This window comes from Scyliorhinus torazame, chromosome 8, assembly GCF_047496885.1.
Source record: "Scyliorhinus torazame isolate Kashiwa2021f chromosome 8, sScyTor2.1, whole genome shotgun sequence".
NCBI lineage: Eukaryota > Metazoa > Chordata > Chondrichthyes > Carcharhiniformes > Scyliorhinidae > Scyliorhinus > Scyliorhinus torazame.
This window is the reverse complement of record NC_092714.1, coordinates 157348385-157354856: the sequence shown is the minus strand read 5'-3', so window position 1 is coordinate 157354856 and position 6472 is coordinate 157348385. Positions and strand designations below refer to the sequence as shown.

General features: G+C 48.8%; 1 protein-coding gene across 3 annotated transcripts in view; it reads left to right on the top strand.

Moving 5' to 3' along the window:
- The first annotated feature begins 1296 nt into the window (after positions 1-1296).
- phldb2b (pleckstrin homology-like domain, family B, member 2b) overlaps positions 1297-6472 on the top strand; it is a 517142-nt gene continuing 511966 nt past the window's right edge. For 2 of the 3 annotated variants that reach the window (XM_072514438.1, XM_072514437.1), the window contains exon 1: positions 1297-1444. The gene's annotated coding sequence lies outside the window, so the exon portion shown is untranslated. The remainder of the gene's footprint in view (positions 1445-6472) is intronic. The other variant, XM_072514436.1, reaches the window with a different exon arrangement.

The following is a 6472-nucleotide window of genomic DNA, read 5'->3' as shown; positions in this document are numbered from 1 at the left end:
CCGGATTAAACTCCATCTGCCATTTCTCCACCCAAGACTCCAATCAGTTTATATCTTGCTGTATCCTCTGGCAATTCTCTTCACTAGCCGCTCCTCCATCAATTTTTGTGTCGTCTGCAAACTTACTAATCAGATCAGCTACATTTTTTTCCGAATCATTTATATACACCATGAACAACAAGGCCCCAGAACTGATCCCTGTGGAACGCCGCTCGTCACAGCCTTCCATTCAGAAAAGCACCGTTCTACTGCCACCCTCTGTCTTCTGTGACCAAGCCAGTTCTGTACCAACTTGCCAGCTCTCCTCTGCGTTGGTGGATTACACACTGATTTAGAGATTTTCACACTGGTTTGGTGGATTTCACACTGATTTAGAGATTTTCACACTGGTTTGGTGGGTTACACATTGAGTTAGAGATTTTCAGACTGGTCCGGTGGGTTACATACGAATTTTGAGATTTTCACACTGGTTTAGTGGGTTACACACTGATTTAGAGATTTTCACACTGGTTTAGTTACTGGTTGGAGGGTTACACAGTGATTTAGAGATTTTCCCACTGGTTTAATGGTTTAGTGGGTTACAGAGTGATTTAGAGATTTTCACACTGGTTTAGTGACTGGTTTGGTGGGTGTTATAGTGATTTAGAGATTTTCACACTGATTTAGTAACTAGTTTGTTGGGTTACACTCTGATTTAGAGATTTTCACACTGGTATAGTGCCTGGTTTGGTGGGTTGCACAGTGATTTAGAGTTTTTCACACTGGTTCAGTAACTAGCTTGTTGGGTTACACTCTGATTTAGAGATTTTAACACTGGTTCAGTGACTGGTTTGGTGGGTTACACAGTGATTTAGAGATTTTCACACTGGTTTAGTTACTGGTTTGGAGGGTTACACAGTAATTTAGAGATTTTCACACTGGTTTAATGGGTTACAGAGTGTTTTAGAGATTTTCACACTGGTTTAGTAACTAATTTGTTGCGTTACACTCTGATTTAGAGATTTTCACACTGGTTTAGTGACTGGTTTGGTGGGTTACACAGTGATTTAGAGATTTTGACACTGGTTTAGTAACTAGTTTGTTGTGTTACACTGATTTAGAGATTGTCACACTGGTTCAGTAACTAGTTTGTTGGGTTACACTCTGATTTCAAGATTTTCACACTGGTTTAGCGCCTGGTGTGGTGGGTTGCACAGTGATTTAGAGATTTTCACACTGGTTTAGCGCCTGGTTTGGTGGGTTGCACAGTGATTTAGAGATTTGCACAGTGGGTTACACACACGCTGCCTCCTCTGGCTTGTCCCAAGCCTGCAGACTCTGCTGCCCCCGCCTTCCACCGCTACGTGGCCGGTGTCGGAGTGGGGCTGCATGTCCCGGGACAGATTGCTGTCGCACTCAGGGTTGTTGTATGAGAGGGAACCGCCGAACCAGCTCTGGAGTGACTGTGAGTACAAGTAGTAATTAGAGGGTTGGTCCCTGATTGATCTGTGCCGAGCAAAGTAAGAATTAAAGTGCAGTTAACTCGAGTCCGTGCAGCCTTGTCTGAAACTGGGGGAGAGGCAATTTGCCAGAGCCGTAAACCTCTTGTCTGATTGCTGGGGAACAACTCAGGCGCCATCCACAGTTACATCCTGCCGCCAACTAACTGAAGGTGAAGAAACAATTTGCGTTTCTGTAGCGCCTGTCACCACCCCAGTTCCTCTCAAAGTCCTTCAAAATTTCTCTTTGAAGTGCAGTCACTAACTGTCCCAATGTAGGAACAATTGCCTCACCTGTGGGGGCAATTGTGAAAGCCAAGGTTGCCAGCAGACGGTCAACAGCATTGTGGCATGGAGGTTAATAATAATAATCTTTATTGTCATGGGTAGGCTGACATTAACACTGCAATGAAGTTACTGTGAAAAGCCCCTAGTCGCCAGCGCTGCTGCCTCATAGCGCCAGGGTCCCAGGTTTGATTCCGGCCTTGGGTGACTGTGGAGTCTGCACGTTCTCTCCGTGTTTGCGTGGGTTTCCTCCGGGTGCTCCGGTTTCCTCCCACAGTCCAAAGATGTGCAGGTTAGGTGGGGTTATGGGGATAGAGTGGGGGAATGGCCTCGGTAGTGTGCTCTTTCAGACAGCTGGTGCAGACTCAAAGGGCCGAATGGCCTTTTTCTGAACTGTAGGGATTCTATACCCACCCTATGTTTTTCTGGGAGGGTTTCGAGGTGGAGAGTCAACAACTGTCCTGGAGTCTCCCAGAATGTATGTTTGATTGATCGATTTATTGAGGAGTTGAATTAGAGTCTGAGCTGGTGATCTAGATACGACTGAATTAATATGGTGGTAGGCACACCAACCAGTGACAAATGATCTTTCAGAGTCCTCGAGTAATATGGTTGATTCTTAAATTCCCTCTCAGGTAGTCAAGTAAAGACGCAGCTGGATCAATAAGGGTGATCAGTGAATGCAGTGCACTCATTTTCTGCGAATGAATAATTCAGATGAGAATTTGCTCAGGTTGGAAAGTGCATGGAGCTTTAGGGAGAGAATGGGGGTGAAGGAGAGAGTGAAGAGGTAATCCCAGAAATTCGATGGGTTCCTCTTGATGAGGAAGTCGGGCTCATGACAGGCACAACAATACAGCGCAGTACAGGCCCTTCGGCCCACGATGCGAGGCACAGTGAGTAGAATAGATGGAAGTCAGGCGAGTCAGTATATACTGACTATAAATATAGAAAAGCAAAATTGCTGGAAATCTGAAACAAAAACAAAAAATGCGGCAAAAACTCAGTGGGTCTGGCAGCATCTGTGGAGAGAAACAAAGTTAATGTTTCAAGTCCAATCTGACTCTTCTTTGAAACATTAGCTCTGTTTCTCTCCACAGGTGCTGCCAGACCTACTGAGTTTATTCACCACTTTGTGTTATTTTTATATATTATATACAGGCACTTTGGACCAGCTGTTCCACACTGGTGTTTGTACTCCATATATACTCTTCCGACCTCTCTTCACAACCCCATCGACATATCCATCCATTGCTTTCTCCCGCTCTGCCTGTAAACTAGCTTCCCCCCACATGCAATTCTGGGACTTCCAACATTCACAAGTCTACTCTGTGATGTGACTCCAGTACCACACTGCACCTTTCAGTCTGATTTCCTGTACAGATTGACACATTAATCCAAAGTTTAGAGTCTTGGTGTGAGTCAGGAATCCAAATTACAAATTTGATTGACAGAAATAGAAATTGAATGAAGTTCAACCAAAAATAAATTAACAACACGACAATCAGCGTGTGAATAATTTCCCTCAAGAGCTCCTCAGCCTGCAAAGAAATTCAATCATAGAATTCCGACAGTGAAGAGGAGGCCATACGGCCCATCAAGACTGCATCTTCTGAAAGAGCACCCCACCTAGGCCACTCCCACACCGCAACCTTAGCCCAGTAAGTGGCAATTTAGCATGGCCAATCCACCTAACCTGCACATCATTGGACTGTGGGAGGAAACCGGAGCACCCGGAGGAAACCCACGCACACACGGGGAGAACTTGTAGACTCCGCACAGACAGTCACCCATGCTGGAATTGAACCTGGGACCCTGACGCTGTGAGGCAGCCTGCTCACCACTGCGCCACCGTGCCACCCCCAAATACATGCTGATTAATCTGATATACATTTATTAAAGGGAACCAGAGAGAAACAAATTGATACATCTTGACCGGGATTCTCTGACCTGGCGCCGGGTCGGAGAATCCCCGGGGGGGACGCAAGAATCGTGCCCCGACACCAGCTTCCCCATTCTCAGGCGCCGAATCTCGGGCGCTCACGGGATTCCCGCCGTGCCGGTCAGGGGCCATTGCCAGCGGCCCCCCCGGCGATTCTCCGGGCCCCGATGGGCCGACGTGTTTGGCCGAGTCCTGCTGCCGTGAGTTACTCAGGTCCCACATGGCGGGACCTGGAGTCCCCATTATCGGAGACCGTTGACGCTGGACTGGTTGGCGCCGCTTTCCATGCCGGCGTGGGGACACAGCCCCATTAATGGAGAATCCCGCCCCTTGTCTGTTCCAGCTCGTTCCACTGCCCCACTCTCCGCATAGCCCTGTGTCAATCCCAAAGTAATCCCAGTGTCTCTCCATAGCCCTGTATCAATCCCAAACTAATCCCACTGCCCCACTCTCTCCCCATAGCCTGTATCAATCCCAAACTAATCCCACTGTCACATTTTCTTCCCATAGCCCTGTATCAATCCCAAACTAATCCCATTGTCCCACTCTCTCCCCATAGCCCTGAATCAATCCTAAACTAATCTCACTGCCCCACTCTCTCCCCATAGCCCTGTATCAATCCCAAACTAATCCCACTGCCCCACTCCCTCCCCATAGCCCTGAATCAATCCCAAACTAATCCCGCTGCCCCACTCTCTCCCCATAGCCCTGAATCAATCCCAAACTAATCCCACTGTCCCACTCTCTCCCCATAGCCCTGAATCAATCCCTAACTAATCCCACTGCCACACTCTCTGCCCATAGCCCTGTATTAATCCCAAACTAATCCCACTGCCCCACTCTCTCCCCATAGCCCTGAATCAATCCCAAACTAATCTCACTGCCCCACTCTCTCCCCATAGCCCTGTATCAATCCCAAACTAATCCCACTGCCCCACTCTCTCCCCATAGCCCTGAATCAATCCTAAAATAATCCCACTGCCCCACTCTCTCCCCATAGCCCTGAATCAATCCTAAACTAATCCAATTGCCCCACTCTCTCACCACAGCCCTGAATCAATCCCTAACTAATCCCACTGCCCCACTCTCTCCCCATAGCCCTGAATCAATTCCTAACTAATCCCACTGCCCCACTCTCTCACCATAGCCCTGAATCAATCCCAACTAATCCCACCGCCCCACTCTCTCACCACAGCCCTGAATCAATCCCTAACTAATCCCACTGCCCCACTCTCTCCCCATAGCCCTGAATCAATTCCTAACTAATCCCACTGCCCCACTCTCTCCTCATATCCCTGAATCAATTCCTAACTAACCCCACTGCACCACTCTCTCCCCATAGCCCTGAATCAATCCCTAACTAATCCCCCTGCCCCACTCTCACCCAATAGGCCTGTATCAATCCCAAACTAATCCCACTGCCCCACTCTCTCCCCATAGCCCTGTATCAATTCCTAACTAATCCCACTGCCCCACTCTCTCACCATAGCCCTGAATCAATCCCTAACTAATCCCCCTGCCCCACTCTCTCCCCATAGCCCTGAATCAATTCCTAACTAATCCCACTGCCCCACTCCCTCCCCAGAGCCCTGTATCAATCCCAAACTAATACCGCTGCCCCACTCTCTCCCCATAGTCCTGAATCAATTCCTAACTAATCCCACTGCCCCACTCACTCCCCATAGCCCTGAATCAATCCCTAACTAATCCCCCTGCCCCACTCTCACCCCATAGCCCTGTATCAATCCCAAACTAATCCCACTGCCCCACTCTCTCCCCATAGCCCTGAATCAATCCCTAACTAATCCCCCTGCCCCACTTTCACCCCATAGCCCTCTATCAATCCCAAACTAATCCCACTGCCCCACTCTCTCCCCATAGCCCTGAATCAATTCCTAACTAATCCCACTGCCCCGCTCTCTCCCCATTGCTCTGTATCAATCCTAAACTAATCCCACTGCCCCACTCTCTCCCCATAGCCCTGAATCAATTCCTAACTAATCTCACTGCCCCACTCTCTCCCCATAGCCTTGAATCAATCCCTAACTAATCCCACTGCCCCACTCTCTCCCCATAGCCCTGAATCAATCCCTAACTAATCCCACTGCCCCACTCTCCCCCCCATAGCCCTGAATCAATCCCTAACTAATCCCACAGCCCCACTCTCTCCCCATAGCCCTGAATCAATTCCTAACTAATCCCACTGCCCCACTCTCTCCCCATAGCCCTGAATCAATTCCTAACTAATCCCACTGCCCCACTCTCTCCCCATAGGCCTGAATCAATTCCTAACTAATCCCACTGCCCCACTCTCTCCCCATAGCCCTGAATCAATTCCTAACTAATCCCACTGCCCCACTCTCTCCCCATAGCCCTGAATCAATTCTTAACTAATCCCACTGCCCCACTCTCTCCGCATAGCCCTGAATCAATCCCTAACTAATCCCACTGCCCCACTCTCTCCCCATAGCCCTGAATCAATTCCTAACTAATCCCACTGCCCCACTCCCTCCCCAGAGCCCTGTATCAATCCCAAACTAATCCCACTGCCCCACTCCCTCCCCAGAGCCCTGTATCAATCCCAAACTAATCCCACTGCCCCACTCTCTCCCCATAGCCCTGAATGAAAATGAAAATCGCTTGTCACAAGTCGGCTTCAAATGAAGTTTCTGTGAAAAGCCCCTAGTCGCCACATTCCGGCGCTTGTTCGAGGAGGCTGGTACGGGAATCAATCCCTAACTAATCCCACTCTCTTCCTATATTCCTG